Raw genomic sequence first — 15,109 nt, forward strand, 5'->3', positions numbered from 1 at the left:
ACGAGAGGCTAACCTTGGAGTCCCACATGCATTCCACGTTGAAATCGGCGAGGATTGGTTGGACTCTGACACACCTCTACGATACCCTATTGAGCTAAACAACACCTATGGAAAAGAGCTATATAATGCCTTATTGGACACGGGTGCTAAATATAATCTGCTATCATATGGGGTGTGGTGTCAGTTAGGGAAGCCACCTCTATCTGAGAGTATTATCCAAGTCAAGGGTGTGCAACAAGAAAAAAACTGTAGTTTTTGGAATCTGTCACACTTTTGTCAGTTATGACAATGGGATTGTAGCTCAAGACTTTTTGGTCATGCCTATTGGAACTATGGAGGGTAATATAAACCTAGGACGCACGTGGATGATAGCCACCAAATGCACTATTGATTGGGGTACAGGGGGTGTCACAACACAGAAACCAACTCTTAGTCCTGCCACGCAAGCCATAGTCCCTGAGATATTGCCTCTTAAGGAAATAAAACCCAAAACATTGCATGTCCAAGAGGTTGAACCATATGTCCCCATAGCCCAAGTCTCTAGAGCTTCAACTGATGTGGCTGAAATAAAGCTTGAGACACACAAGACCCATCCCAATATAACAAAGAAAACATACAAGTGGGTCCCTAAAGCTTCTTTAGCAACCATAGCCAATGCTAAAAGATAGCAGCCTGGTAAGAGACGTCCCATTCGCCCCAAGAAATGTAAAGAATTGTTGCGTTGGATTCGTAAAAAACTATTGGAAGCCCAAGGCTACTATGAAGGAAATTATCAAATCTGGGTGCCAAAACGTAAATTGTGCTCTTACTTGTCACCAGGCCCATGTGAGCTCAATTTCGTAACTCCAAAACGAATTGACGATTGGGGAAAGAAAAAAATCACAGAATGCTACACACCCGCTCCAGAGCTAGTTTGGGTACCGAAGAAAGAACGATTTGTTCCACCTAGCTCAGGAAGGGGGGAGTCCCATGAAGCTTCTTGCTCTTCATGTAGTTCCTATACGGAAATAGAAGTTTCAACACACGCCTACCATTGTACATATCCATACAAGCAAGAAAGAGTTTACACCTCCCATTGTAAGTTCACCACCTACAACGATGTTGCAAATAAAATCATGGGAGAGTACCTTACCACCCTTGCAACTAAATGAAATGCATAGAGCGGTCGAAAACTATTGGTTAAAGCCTTCACCTATAACAACTTGAACAACTGGTTTCAAAGGGTGAAGACATCATTTCAAACGGTATGATCTACCCAAGGAAGAGGGGAGTGTTTGTTGACATCCATCATTCACTTGCTTCCCTCTCAACCTTTCTCCCTGACCTCTTAATCTCCAATCTTAGGGAATGTATATATAAAGCCTTATACTCACAAAAACAAGATAAAAAAGTAAAAGAGCAAGAGCCATAACACAAAATCATAAAAACACATTATGCACAAGAACACGACCCTTGTAATATTTTCACTCTAACCATCATCTATTTGCGTGTACAGATATGCTAGTACGCTAGAGTCATCCACTCCTGCCTTGGGTGAGAGATACCCTCGTTACTTTTCACAAATGTTTCAAATGGTCTTTCCGGTGCTTGCATGTGAATGGGATTTGGTAAGTACGCTAGCATGTGAGAGGAATTTTGAGGAGTTAGAGTGGCTGATACGTCTCTTGACCACGACTGATCCATACTTAGTAGAGAGCGTTTCTCCCATTGCACAAGCCTATCCTTTTGACCAAGATGACTATAGGCATCTAGTGACCTTCTTAGTAAACATGGGTACCTATGATGAAGAAGAAGATTTACATGACTACACGGATGGCACATATGGTCTCATGGATGATGACTTTGTTTATCTCGATGACGAGGATAGGGGTTTAGCCTTAGGGTTTCCCCCTAATCTCTACAATATTGTATTCCCTTGACTCTCTAGGGGGAGTGCAAATAATTAGGTTAGGATTCCTTATGTTTTTTTTGTTGTGTTCAATAAGTGTTGGTACCTTTTCCCACTGATGTGCCTCCTAGAGGTATTCTTTGTGTTTCTTAGTGTGTACATGAACGTGTTGCTGTTGTTAGGATTTGGACCTTCATGGGATCTTTCTCTCATCACACTTCAAATCAAGCGCAACCATCGACACAAACAGGTGTTTCTTATCCATTAGCATTGCCCCTTATCTTTTTGCATCCATGTTTGTCTGCTTTGATTGTGATTGGTAGCATAATATTCAACGCATTTGCTTAGTACCAAACATTAAATTCAATGAATTTTTTTTGTCATAATCACTTGTCTAGATTTAAAAATCAAGCAGTCCGACTAAGCTAGTTTGACCAAGCTAGGTGTTAGAGATCTTCTCTTAATACCATGGGGAATACCTTCCTAATAATCTATTGTTACTTAGGTTCTTAATCCGATTTAGGCAGCATTGTGTGAAATGTACTAGGGCTTTCGTGGGCTTGACCCTATTGACCTTTAGCTTAAGTATTATAAAGGGAGTTTACTAGTGTGATGAGCCTGTGGAGGTGTATCAGTGTTATATGACTCCCCAAAGTTACAAAATTAAAATGCTGAAAATGAACAAACAAAAAATCAAAGTGCCACATTGTAAAATTTTAAGTTGGAAGAGAAATCTCAGCTTGATTGGGTACTTCACTCACATGTATCACCTATGGTACTAGAGCCCTAGAGGTTCCCAGTATGGGCGCTTTTCCTTGAAAAGAAAAAAACCCAAGGCATACAAAATAAGCACACACATCAAAATTGAATCATTGTGAAAAGACTTTGAGGGGTCAAAGGAAAGGTAATCAGTCAGGCGATGATTTCATGAGAAATTCCTTTTATCGTAGCTTAACTACAAGGTCTTCTAGGTATAGCCTCTAGTCATCCCTCGAACATGAAATACTTGGCTCTCGCGATTAAACAACTTAATTGACCAGAGAAAATTAAGAAGCTTACCCATGGTATTAATAGTCGCTCTCTAGTGCCTTTCGACCGTTAAATTAGCGACCCCAGACTTGTTTAATTTTTTTAATTTAAATCTGTTTATGCATTTGATTATATTGCAATTTAATGTTTATTGCTGACAAATTGTCTAAAATTCTGTTACCAATCAATTTGTCTGCCTAAAACTGCATATGCTTTTTAATCGCTTATGAGAATGCAATTACTGTGTCAATGTTGTTTGATTTTGCAGTGACTGAAGAAGGCTAAGGACATTCATCTCAAATGCTCTTCCACCTCGACCAATGAGCTTCAACTCAATAGCTTCCGAGGACGGAATCTACATCAGGAAGGGGGGCATGTTAACCCTCACGGCTCACGGACACCCTATCACCTACGACGGACGTTCTAACCTACTGCGGACATTGTATTATTTAAATGGTAGAGTCAGGTACCGGGCTTGTCGGTCCAATAGGAAAAGGGTAAGAGTGATCGCCGATGAGAGGCGCACTCTAACTGGAACATTCAAGGGATTAGTTGGCTAAGCATGGGCGCCCAAGTGTGAATGGGGTGAGCTCATATAAAATTCAACTAAACCTAAAATTCACTCATTCTCTCATTTGTGCAATAGAAGAGTGCTCTTGCTCCATCTCCATCTTCTTCTTCTTCGTCTCCTTGTGTGTGTGTGTGTGTGTATGCGTGAGAGAGAGAGAGAGAGAGAGTGCGATCGAGCATTGCGACGACGGCACGGCGGCGGCGAAGCGGTTGAGCGTAGCGAAGCGGCGGCTCCTTCTTCTTCGCGGTGAGGAATCCTCCACGAAGCAAGCGTAGAGCGGTGAGTGACACACCATCGCCTTCTTTGAGCTTACTAATTTAGGCTTGTTGTGTGCTTGGAGCCATTTGTGGCTCGCACACGGTGTATCGGCAAGTTCCTTGCATTGACACGTGCGACATAAGTGCACATGTGTGTGTGTGTGTGTGTGTGTGTGTGTGTGAGAGAGAGAGAGAGAGAGAGAGAGAGAGAGAGAGAGAGAGAGAGAGAGAGAGAGAGAGAGAGAGAGATTAGGGATTAAGCAATTACGTCATGATTTAATTGGCCCTCAAGAAACATGCTTATCCAATCCCTCCTAACTTATCAACATTGTGTGTGTGTGTGTGTGTGTGTGTGTGTATGTGTGTGTGTGTGTGTGTGTAAGGGAATTTAGAGAGAGAGAGAGAGAGAGAGAGAGAGAGAGAGAGAGAGAGAGAGAGAGATTCCTCATGGATATGTGTGCATGTGTGTGTGTGTGTGTGTGTGTGTGTGTGAGAGAGAGAGAGAGAGAGAGAGAGTTGATTTCAAGAGGAGGAGAAAGTCCCTTTGTTCAAGGGGCTAGAGGAGAACGTTTAAAAATTTTCCTTAACCTTAGCCTTTAGTGGCATTAATGTCTGATTGGAGAGAGGAGAGGAGAGAGAGAGAGAGAATAACGATGTGCGTGGTGGGAGGGAGGCCCTGCGACTCTGCAAGCGCCAAAAGGAGATCATGGCGAATCCGGGAGAGCGTCACAAGACCCTACAACAGCTCAGCCAGTTGGCGTCAGTGTGACGCTCACACGACAGGGCAGGCTGAATCCGGCGCTAAATGATGAAGGCCTTGCAACGTGGCTCAACCAGCATGGACACATGACACCACAATGGAAAGGTATAGCTTGCCACATTCGCTACCTTGCTTAAATTTATCCAGAGCCAACAAAACATCACGCTCATCAAATACTCCTCCAGTCGATCGCTTGACTAACCTCCTTCACACATACCTCTCGAGGGCGTGAGAGCCTAATTGCAACAGCCATCGACGGAGCAACTAGCTTCATCTCGTGGACAATATGGGTCCTCAACTTATGAGCCTGGGGGAGGTGTACAATTATTCGGTCCTTTATCCTAGCAAAATAGCTTTTAGGTGAAATTGCTAAAGGATGAACTCCTACAAATTCAAGATCAGTAGTCGAGGCATGAGTTCTAGCAGAGGGAAGATATGACAGCAGTGCACATAGCTTTCATAAACCTGCAACTGTACTTTCTCCAAAGCTTGCACCTATCGTACCTGCCAATCTTGCAGACAGACATAGTTGACACGCTCATCACCGGGTGATCCTTGGTAGTGCTAGGCAGTGAGAAATCTTGCCATGCCACATTGCACATGTGGTAGTTGATCATGGCGGCCTTCAACTCTACTGCCTTTCACTGCCATGTTTTTTAGTGTGCTTAAGCACTCTCTGGAAGATGCCTCCGATAGAGGTTGTCACTACAATGAGCTAGATCAATCCAACAAGCTTCTGAACATTGCTTAAGAGATTTCAATCAATTTTTGAGATCCAAGAAACAAATTGAAAACGCGGAGCCTCCGTTAGAGGTTGTCACTACAATGAGCTAGATCAATCCAGCAAGATTTTGAACATTGCTTAAGAGATTTTAATCAATTTTTTAGATCCAAGAAACAAATTGAAAACGCAGAGCCTTCGTGTACCTCGAATATTGTGTTGTTGCATGTGCTTGAGTCTTTGTAACATGTCTACTTGAAGTTGCTTCAAAGCCTCGATGACCTCACCACACGATTGAAAATAAGAGTTACTTAATGTTTTTACCAAAAATAAGTACATTAGGTGCATGGGATGCTTGTGTCCCAAAAAAAAGAAAAAATCATACGTGAGTATGGCGGGGAGGTGGCATTATCCTCACCCAAGTTTCATAAATTGTAGGGAATGTGCCCTTTCCTCGTATACTTGTTTTTCTCCTCCAGTGTCGGAGGGGGACTTATGCTTCTTCTCCAGTGTTGGAGGGTCGCTTTTTTTGTATCATACACTGCAACTGCACACCAAGAATCATTACCTTTAAGTTGACATAGACTTCAAATTTGTCAGATTTATTCTAGTGAGGCAAATATCATGCTCGGCCAGGAGCATCTCTCAAGCCATGTTTAGAAGTTTCTTGGCATGGCCATCTCTTGGCTCTGATCCTCTCAACGTACTAGAGAGTAACCCCACCCTATGTGGTGGATGTTGGTGGGAATGTGAGGCGTCACAAGAGGCGAGACTGTCTCCCACCCTCTATCATGGTAGTTGTAGGCTTTTATCGTGCCTCACTATGTCGATGTAGTTCCCTGGATCCAAGGTGTCACCGGACTTGTGAATAGGCACAATGGTGTGCCTACTCCACTCCTCTGGGAAGCCCTCCACTATAGGTCGATTTTGAAAGATTTATCTCAGGAAAGGAGTTGATACTAGAAGAGATTAGCCTTCGTACCATGTCAATGCTTTGGCACCTATATCAAATAAGATAAGTGTTGTTTGTTCTCTGACTTTACCCCACACTCTACATAGCTCACTAGCATCTGAGTTTGGCCTATCCCCACCATATCTGGCAGTCCGTGGCTTTGGGCTTCTTCCCTTTTCTCTCTGAGTCAACTAGCACCCTCCTCTGGAGACAATTTGTAGCAAAGTGGCGAGACTACTCACATATAAAGCATTTGTTCTCAGCCATTAAAGCCTTTTTTTCCTTGAACGACTTGCGCACAAAAGGCTTCCTTTTCTTTTTCTTGGTGTGTCCTTCACACGTCTTGGATGAGTCCTTAGCTTGGACTATCCTTCACAAGTCTTGGCTGAGTCCTTAGCTGACGCTTCAGGAGTCACTTTCACAAAGGGCTTCTTTGCTAAATTTTTCTTTTGTTGATCCCCTTTCACATAGTCCTGAAACCCACTGTCCTCCCCCTGAACAAGGCATGACCAGTGTTGGAAACTTCCATAATCTGGTTGAGGGTAGCCACTCTGTTCTTTGTGCAATAATCTCGAAGTCCTTTATGTAGCCCACAACAATACTTCTCAATCTACTATGTCAGTGCCACAAACCTATAGGAGGTTAGTGAGAGCAATGCTTTACACAACCTCCAATTGTACTCCTGTAGGCTCTTGCACAAGTAGCCCCGCAGTGACTTGGTGCCAATCCGTCATGACATCGGCTTCAAATTTGTTTGACAACCATGCAGATACAAACATTTTCTTGAAGTATACCCATGTGGTGGTGGGTGTCTGACCTTGCATTAACAATGTCGTCCCCCATGTAAGTGCACTGCCTTCAAGAAAGTGGCAGCTTTCTTGACCTTGGAGGCCTCTGTAAATTTCCTCCCTGCATAAGCTATATCAATCTGCTGGAGGAAAGTAAGAGCCTTTGTCTTATCCTCAAGGCCATTAAAGGTATCAAACTTCACAACAACAATAGCTGCACCACTTTGTTTGTATGCTTTTGGCTTTTCCAATGCTCCCAAACTGTCATAGAGAATTGTCTACAACATGAGCATTGTAATAGGGATCATTGGTGCCCCTTGGCCTTCAACATTCTGAGGCAGTGGTGCAATATTTTCCTTCTAGTTGGAAAAACCAGCCATGACCTATGGCACCTAAACTGACCCTAATTGCATTGAAACCCTAATTGCATGCCAATATTACCATACATGGGGTTTGGCATCACGCCTAGCAGTACTCATGGCATATATTTCCGGTTTCTAGGTTCATAACCAGCCATGCTCTAAAACACTGACCCATCCCCCAAAATACCCAGGATGTACCGTGGGTGGTGGAAAAATCAATTGCATAGCCTGGAATCTGGTTCTTTGTCCGTTTAATCCAACATTTAAACTCTAAAGGTAGTTGTCTGAACTGGTAAAGCCTATGAAATGGCCGTCCTAACCACATGTTCGCATATAGAAGAAATTTGTCTTGGAGCCCCACAACATGTGAGTGCTCCTTGCCTTGCTGAGATGCACAAGGGACCTGGGCTTGAGTCTTAAGGGGCTCTCTCGCATGAGAAAGTTACCTTGTCTCTGTGCTGTGACACTGGTGGCGCTTGTAGAAATTCCATAAACCTAGGATTTTGCACCAACCAAGAAAACACATTCACACATAGCAACAACCAATTGTGTCCTGAGTGCATCCTTGTCTAGTTGCCCAGTAATACACACTTGACCTTGTGGAGCATTCAACTCGACAAGGGTGGTTGTGAACTTTCACCACGCTCAAACATTGGAGGAGGAACAACCCGTATGTCCTGTGAAGAGGAACCCTCTTCCCTAGTGTCATTCTCTCTGTCAGCCATAGTGTAATTCCAAGTTCCTATGCCCTCTGTCTTCACCGAAAACCAACCAATTTTCACTCTTTAAGGAAACAGTGATTTTGTCCAGTGAGGGAACCATGAAACTGGCCCGTAGGGTGGTAGATTTTGGCTTTCACCTGATTCTTTACTTGATAAAATTTACTTGAACGTTACAACTCAGATAAACCTCACGAATAAACCTGTGACTAGAATTAACACTTCAAACAAACCATGGTGGCAGCTAGAGTGCTACCACAAGCAGACAGTAATGCCCTTTAGGCCTCAAAGACTGGCAACCCTTTTGGTATCTCTTTATTATTATAAAACTTGGGAGAAAAGATGCAAGTTCCTACAAGCTGTCCCGCTTTTATCGGGTTGCAAATGACCTACTCTAGCCCAATTTTGGCAGCATAACCACAATAGGAGGCTTCACAGACAAAATCTCCATGGAAAAGGTGACTTCCCCAGTGCGTACGAGCACTTTCCCAAACCTGGCAAGAATCTGGAGCACGCTGAATTCTCTATAATCTGCCCCAAAAATGCACTAGATCACTTGTACAATGATCTCCTAGCTTCCCCAAAGCTCTTGGGGGTATTAGGGATCAATTAGGGTCAAAACCCTCAACTTGCAAAAATACAACCGACTCCGCAACATGAGAGTGCTCCCTGCCTCGTTGAGATGCACAAGGGACCTGGGATTGAGCCTCAATGGGCCCTCCTGTGCATGAGAAAGTTGCATTGTCTGCTGTGACACTGGTGGCGCTTGCCAAAATTCCATAAACCTAGGATTTTGCACCAAAAAAATACATTGAGAGCAGTAACCATTTGTGTTCCAATGAATGCATCCTTGTCTAGTTGCCCAATCATACACCCTTGACCTTGTGGAGCATTCAACTTGAAAAAAGGTACAGAGAGGGGTGACCATGAACTTTTGCCACACTCAAACACTGAAGGAGGAACAACCCATGTGTCCTGTGAAGAGGAACCCTCTCCCCTAGTGTCATTCTCTCTGTCAGCTGCCATACTGTAATTCCAAGTTCCTATGCTATGTGTCTTTGCCAACAACCAACCAAGGCTCACTCTTTAAGGAAAAATTTTGTCTTGGCGACAAAACCATGAAACCGGCCCATAGGGTGGTAGACTTTAGCTTTCACCCGATTCTTTACTTTGATAAATTTTACTTGAACTTTACAACACAGAGAAACCTCACAAATAAACCTGTGACTATAATTAATACTTCAAACAAACCATGGCTTGGCAGTTAGAGTACTACCAACAAGCAGACAGAGGCGCTCTGTAGGCCCCAAAGATTGGTGTCCCTTTTGGTATTTCTTTATTATTATAAAACTTGGGAGAAAACACGCCAGTTCTTGTATAGGTTGTCCTGCTTTTATTGGGCTGAAAATGACCTACTCTAGCCCAATTTTGGCAGCATAACCATAGTAGGAGGCTTCACATACAAAATCCCCATGTAAAAGGTGACTTCCCTAGTGCATACGAGCACTTTTCCAAACCTGGCAAGAATCAGCAACACACTGAATTCTTTGTTTTTTGCCTCAAAAATGCACCAGATCACCTGTACTGTGATCTCCTAGCTTCCTCAAAGCTCTTGGGAGTATTAGGATCAATTAGGGTCAAACCCCTAAACCTGCAAAAATACACATCAGGCTGTAATTCACTATTTCGGGCTTCGTTTTGCATGTTGGTCGCATCTGTAGTAGCAAGCCCTTGAGCTCTCACGCCTGTAGAGCTACTTTCCCTTTGAATCGAACAAGATTTTTCACGTGAAATCATTTTGATTCACCTTTACTTGCGGGGGATTAGCAATTAGCTAATCCAGTACCTGTGCAAGAGGCTCTTGCCTCGGCGGTAGTCGCGCATGAACACACACAATTGTACATACAATAGATAAAAATCGCGTTTTTGTATCTGAAGGGGGGGAGATGTGCACAAGAGTAGAATCATCGTGCTACATAGAGCAAGGGAGAAGACACGAGAGCAAAATCATTGTGCTACATAGAGCAAAGGAGAAGGCAAGCTTTCCATTAAAGTTGTGAACACCTGCACCAACTACTCAAACTCACAGTAGTTCAGTTATGAAGAAAATCATCCCCTTGTCTCAATTTGGGCGCCCCCTCTTCATGCAATACTGGCAAATTCATATGGTGCCGCTATGTGTCCACTTTGCCTCTTTTGAGTAAATTTCCTAGTACCCACCAACTTACCTAGACACCCTTTTATTGCTTGGATTTCAATGACGACCGCCCAACCATCTCGTGGCGACCTACCCTTCCCAGCTACTTGTGAAAGCCTCAGCCATCGGCCGTTTCACATTGGCCACACAGTGTCCGACCATTTGTAACTTCAAAAAGAGGGTCCCAAAAATTAAATAAAAATCAAGGAAAAGAAACCTGCAACTAAGGTTAGTAGTTGCACCATAGCCTCGTGATTGGACACATGTCGAATAGAACCACTCAACCATCCGACAGCACCCCCTTGTTGGGGCCAGCGTCCAAGAACGTAGGCATATATGAGGCATCCCGTAATGATCCAAAACAAAGAATTACAACTTGCTGCGTTTATTTGCAGGTTTAGTTTTTCACACCAAACCTACAAGATAATCACAACCAATGCTCTTGACCCCCTTGCTATTAAATTCACTGGTACTCGTGCACACTCAAGGGCATGATAGACGGATTTGATATTTTTTAGCCTAGAAGGTCGGCAAGGAACCATGATCTCATCATTTAGATGTAGTACCCCACTACTTACAATACCTACTACTATTGGTGCAACCAATTCCAACTTCCTCACTTCGATTGCATATTATTGCAAGGTGCACTCAACATGGACAATGCCACGAAGCTCTAAGCTTTTGTCACCCAAAGCGGAATTGTGGCTTTAGATGAAAATTTCATCTCTATATTTGAGTGGCTCTAGAAAATTTTAACTAAGATATACCAATGCTTCTCAGACATTCCCTTGGACAAGCCTCAGGACTATATAACACATAGCATTTAAAGAGGGGGGGGGTAGGGGGATCAATGGCAGGGAACTGGATGGGGCCTTATCGAGGGGATCTGGATCGTGCATACCTTTAAAAACTAAACCTGGATAGCGGGGGGGGGGGGGGGGGGGGCCTGGGCACACTGGCCAAATTCAAGCGGGATAAAACTGAGGGGAGTGCCATGTCAGGAGGGTGAAAGGGGGGCTGGGTAATTTGAATTTAGGAAGCTTTTGAGGGGGGTCGATAGGTGGAGAGGCCACGTTGTTGGGGTTTGGGAAGAGAGGCCACGCATTATCTATGAGAGGCAAGAGGGTAGAGGAAAGAATCCACAACAGGTATGGAGAGCAGACAAATGCTGGATCTCAATGTACCTTGGGAGGAAAAACAAGTTATGCAGTCCATTGACCTAAATGTAACCTGGGAGGCAGAGGGAGATCGAGGGATGCCGGGCAGGATGGAGGCACGATTGGATACTTTTGAGGATGAGGAGAAACAACATCAATATCGTATATTTGATTTGAATGAGGAGTTGGATGAAGTCAACTCGTCATCAAGAGGCTCAAGTAGTGCTTCCATGGAATCAGGATCCCATTCTAGTGGTGCTAACCAAGTAAAGGAGTTTACCAAATCCCCTTCAACCTTCCTTGCAGATTCAATCCATAGGAGGAAACCCGTGACCCAATATTTTGACCTATAGTTGCATGCTTCTCACCATTTATTTAGCTTTTCTCGGGAGAGCTATGACCTTATGCTATTAGATCTTCAAGGGATTCGTAAGACAACATTGGGTATGCTGCACAATGTCGGCATGCATGAAAAAATGGTGGAACAAGATGAAGGACAATCTTGTGATCCAAGGATCCCCTCTGCATGGATCAATAAGGATCTTCTTGAAGGGTGTCCCTCCCAGAGCCATTGCACCAAAGTAGGAGTAGACAACCATTACAGAACAATGTCACGTTGACCAACAAGGGGCTCACTTGAGCATGTTGGAAACTATGAATCAGGTGAAAACTGCATGGTGCACATATATCAAAAGGCATGGCATACCTACTTCATTCATTAGAGATGCGATCAGAAATTGTCAGGTATGTAAGAAGGATCCTGTCCTCCAATCTGAATTGCTTATGTTTCAGAAGGTTGGAGGGAAGGGCAATGCCGATAAGAAAACTCCGAGTGAAAAATTATTATAGATAGATTTCATGTGTGTGATGTGCTGGAGAGTATTATGTCAGGCTTGTCAAAATAAGATTAGCCAAGGTAGGCGAAGGAAAGGTAGAGAACTACTGTGTCTGTCATCGTGGTGGTTCAAGAAGGCATCATGGAGAAAACAAGTATAGAGAGAGGAAAACAAAGAAGTGTGGTTGTCCTTTCAAGGCACATGTGCAATTCAGTGAGGGAGTTCATGAGGTCACCATTTTGCTTCGTGCAACGCATGAGGGCCATGTTCCTGGATCTTGGGCTGACTTATATCATCTACCTGTTCATCCAAGTGTGCTTCAATGTTGCATGGAGGATTATTTTGATGTTGGAACATTTCGCCATGTTGCCAAAATGTCAGTTTCAAAAGAAAACTTCCACAAGCAACGAGCAACCTTGTTAGATCGCACAACTTTTCAATTCTTCATGATCTCAAAGGAGGTCCAACAGTTGGCATATAGCCTATGGCATGAAGGTAGTAAGATAATTTTCTTTTCTTGTCACCCCTTTAATTACTTAACCATTTTGTTTTTCTCTAGGTAGTGCATCTGGGAATGATTGGTCTGTGATGTACATGGAGGATCTAAAGTTACAAGCCGCAAGGAAGGTACTTTGGAGTGCCTTACCTTCATTCTTATGTTTTCCTTTTTCTTGTGTCCTTATTTAGTTGCTTGTTGCTTTTGAAAGGTCGCATATGTGCAACCATATAATCCAAATGATTTGCAAGAAGTCAACAAGCCGTTTGTCATCATCATTCAAGATGATTGGATGCTTCAGATGTGTATTTGATTCTCATAACATAATGCGTGGGCCGTGGACAGCACATTCAAGACAAACGTTTATGGGTTTCCATTGTATGCAATTGTTTTGCCAAATCAAACTGGTACAGGGATTCCACTATGGTTGATGATGTGCACAAGTGGTTGATGATATGCACAAGTAACCCTGGGACATGTCAGGAGAGCGTTGCCCTTGAATTGACCATCCGAATGATATTCTCGAGAATGGGCATACGACTGAATGCAATCGTGATACACAAATGTCCCCAAGAATTGAATGCCATCTTGAGAGCCATCAAAGATTATCCTACTTGTTGGGCTGAACACACTGAAGGACAACGAGTCCAAGTAGCATGTCATTGTTGAGTATGGAGCCTGATTTACCGTTGTAATTTTCTGTGGTAAAAGCGCACATTTGTAAGGCCCCCATTATGAGGAGAAGCCATCGTGCGTGAAGGAAAATCACTCACCGGAAACCAAAATTTTCACGGACAAGAATCAGGGGCAACTTTTTTTTTTCGCCGGAATATTCCTTTTCGCCGAAATATTATGGCCGGACGGCGGCCGGAAAGTGGTCGGAAAACAACCGGTCGGTTGGCCCGTGGCCGGTAGTCAATGGCCGATGGCCGGTGGTCGGAAGTCAATGGCCGGTGGCCGGTGGTTGGAAGTCAATGGCCGGTGGCCGAATTCAAAAGCGGACTTGTCTTCTCAAGGGCGGCCACACATGGGCGGATTGGAGGGTCTGATTTGTACTTATTCGCACAAGGGCGGCTACACATGGCTGTCTCTCATAAGAGAGGGCAACCCTTTTGGCCTATAGAAGGACGCCATTTCTACACACATTTCATAGTGTGAAGTTGATGCAACAAGATGAGTGTGAGGTGGTGAGAGTGAAGCAAGGGGGGAGCTCTATCAAGGGTTTAATCCCTTTGTAAACTACTTCTTCTTTTGAAGTGCTAAAGCCATTGAGTGGCTGCTTTCCCGTGGACGTAGCCCACATTGGGTGAACCACGTAGATCGTGTGTACTCTCTCTCTCTCTACTCTATAATCTCTTGTGTGTGAAATCTATCTCTCTTCATTAAGTAATCTACTCAAAAATCTATTTAGCTACCTCTTATTTCCTCACAGTCATGTCTTGGTTTGTTGGTTTCATGTAAAAAAGGCTTGGGTGGAGAACATTTTGCCGCAAGTGCCAAGACACATACAAGACCATGTTTATTCTTCAATGTGTAATTTGATGCACTCCAGCTCCGAGGACAACTTTGAAGCTCGCTTTTCGCACCTCTTGTTGGACTACTCCAATCATGAAAATATTCAGCATTATGTCTCCAATGGATGGTGCTCAAAGTCATGTGTATGGCCTGAATGTTGGCCGAAGTTTGGACATCTTTTTCCCCATGGCGATGTTGACATAACAAATTTGGTGGAAAGACTATGGCAATATGTCAAGTATACTCTCTTGGATGTGATGATAAATAGGTCAGCCTTGGATCTACTACATGCACTTGTTGGCAATGCGAGGAGTGGAAGCTGGATGGGAGGAACTCTCTTGGAGTTCTTCAAGCAAAAGCAACAGCTAGGTGAGCTATTGTCCCACTCCTTGGACTTTCTCTTCGATCTATCTCTTAGTAAAGTTCATGGCATGTTCATTGACAGCGGATTCTGGACGATTTGTTGTGTATGGTTCAAGCAAGAGTGCAACAAAGGCACTAGCTGCTCGGGAGAAGCTATGTCAATGACACAAGACTAATCCTGAAAATCTTCAGGTGGTGAACGAATCTACATTACTATTCAAGATTCAAAGTATGACATCGGACTCTTGGTACCATGTGAGCATTCAATCCTCATACTGTGATTGCCCAGACTGGTCCTCCCAATGCAAGCATCTATATGGGCTTTGGTTAATACTTCAAAGCTAGTTTCCAATGCTTCATGCAATTTTACCTATTGTGGATAGCGTGCATGCAATGGATGACCTTGCAACAAGCGATGGAATGCAACAATGTGCCCAAGTCTTTGAAATAGGGAGTGGATGTGATGACAAAGCACTAGATACTGATATGAATGGCATT

General features: G+C 43.7%; 1 pseudogene; it reads left to right on the forward strand.

Annotated features, from left to right (window-relative positions):
* The first annotated feature begins 12,611 nt into the window (after positions 1-12,611).
* On the forward strand, positions 12,612-14,750 carry LOC147453463 (uncharacterized; annotated as a pseudogene).
* Positions 14,751-15,109: the final 359 nt, after the last annotated feature.

This window comes from Adiantum capillus-veneris, chromosome 7, assembly GCF_014529385.1.
Source record: "Adiantum capillus-veneris isolate H3 chromosome 7, ASM1452938v2, whole genome shotgun sequence".
In the NCBI taxonomy this organism is placed as follows: Eukaryota; Viridiplantae; Streptophyta; class Polypodiopsida; order Polypodiales; family Pteridaceae; genus Adiantum; species Adiantum capillus-veneris.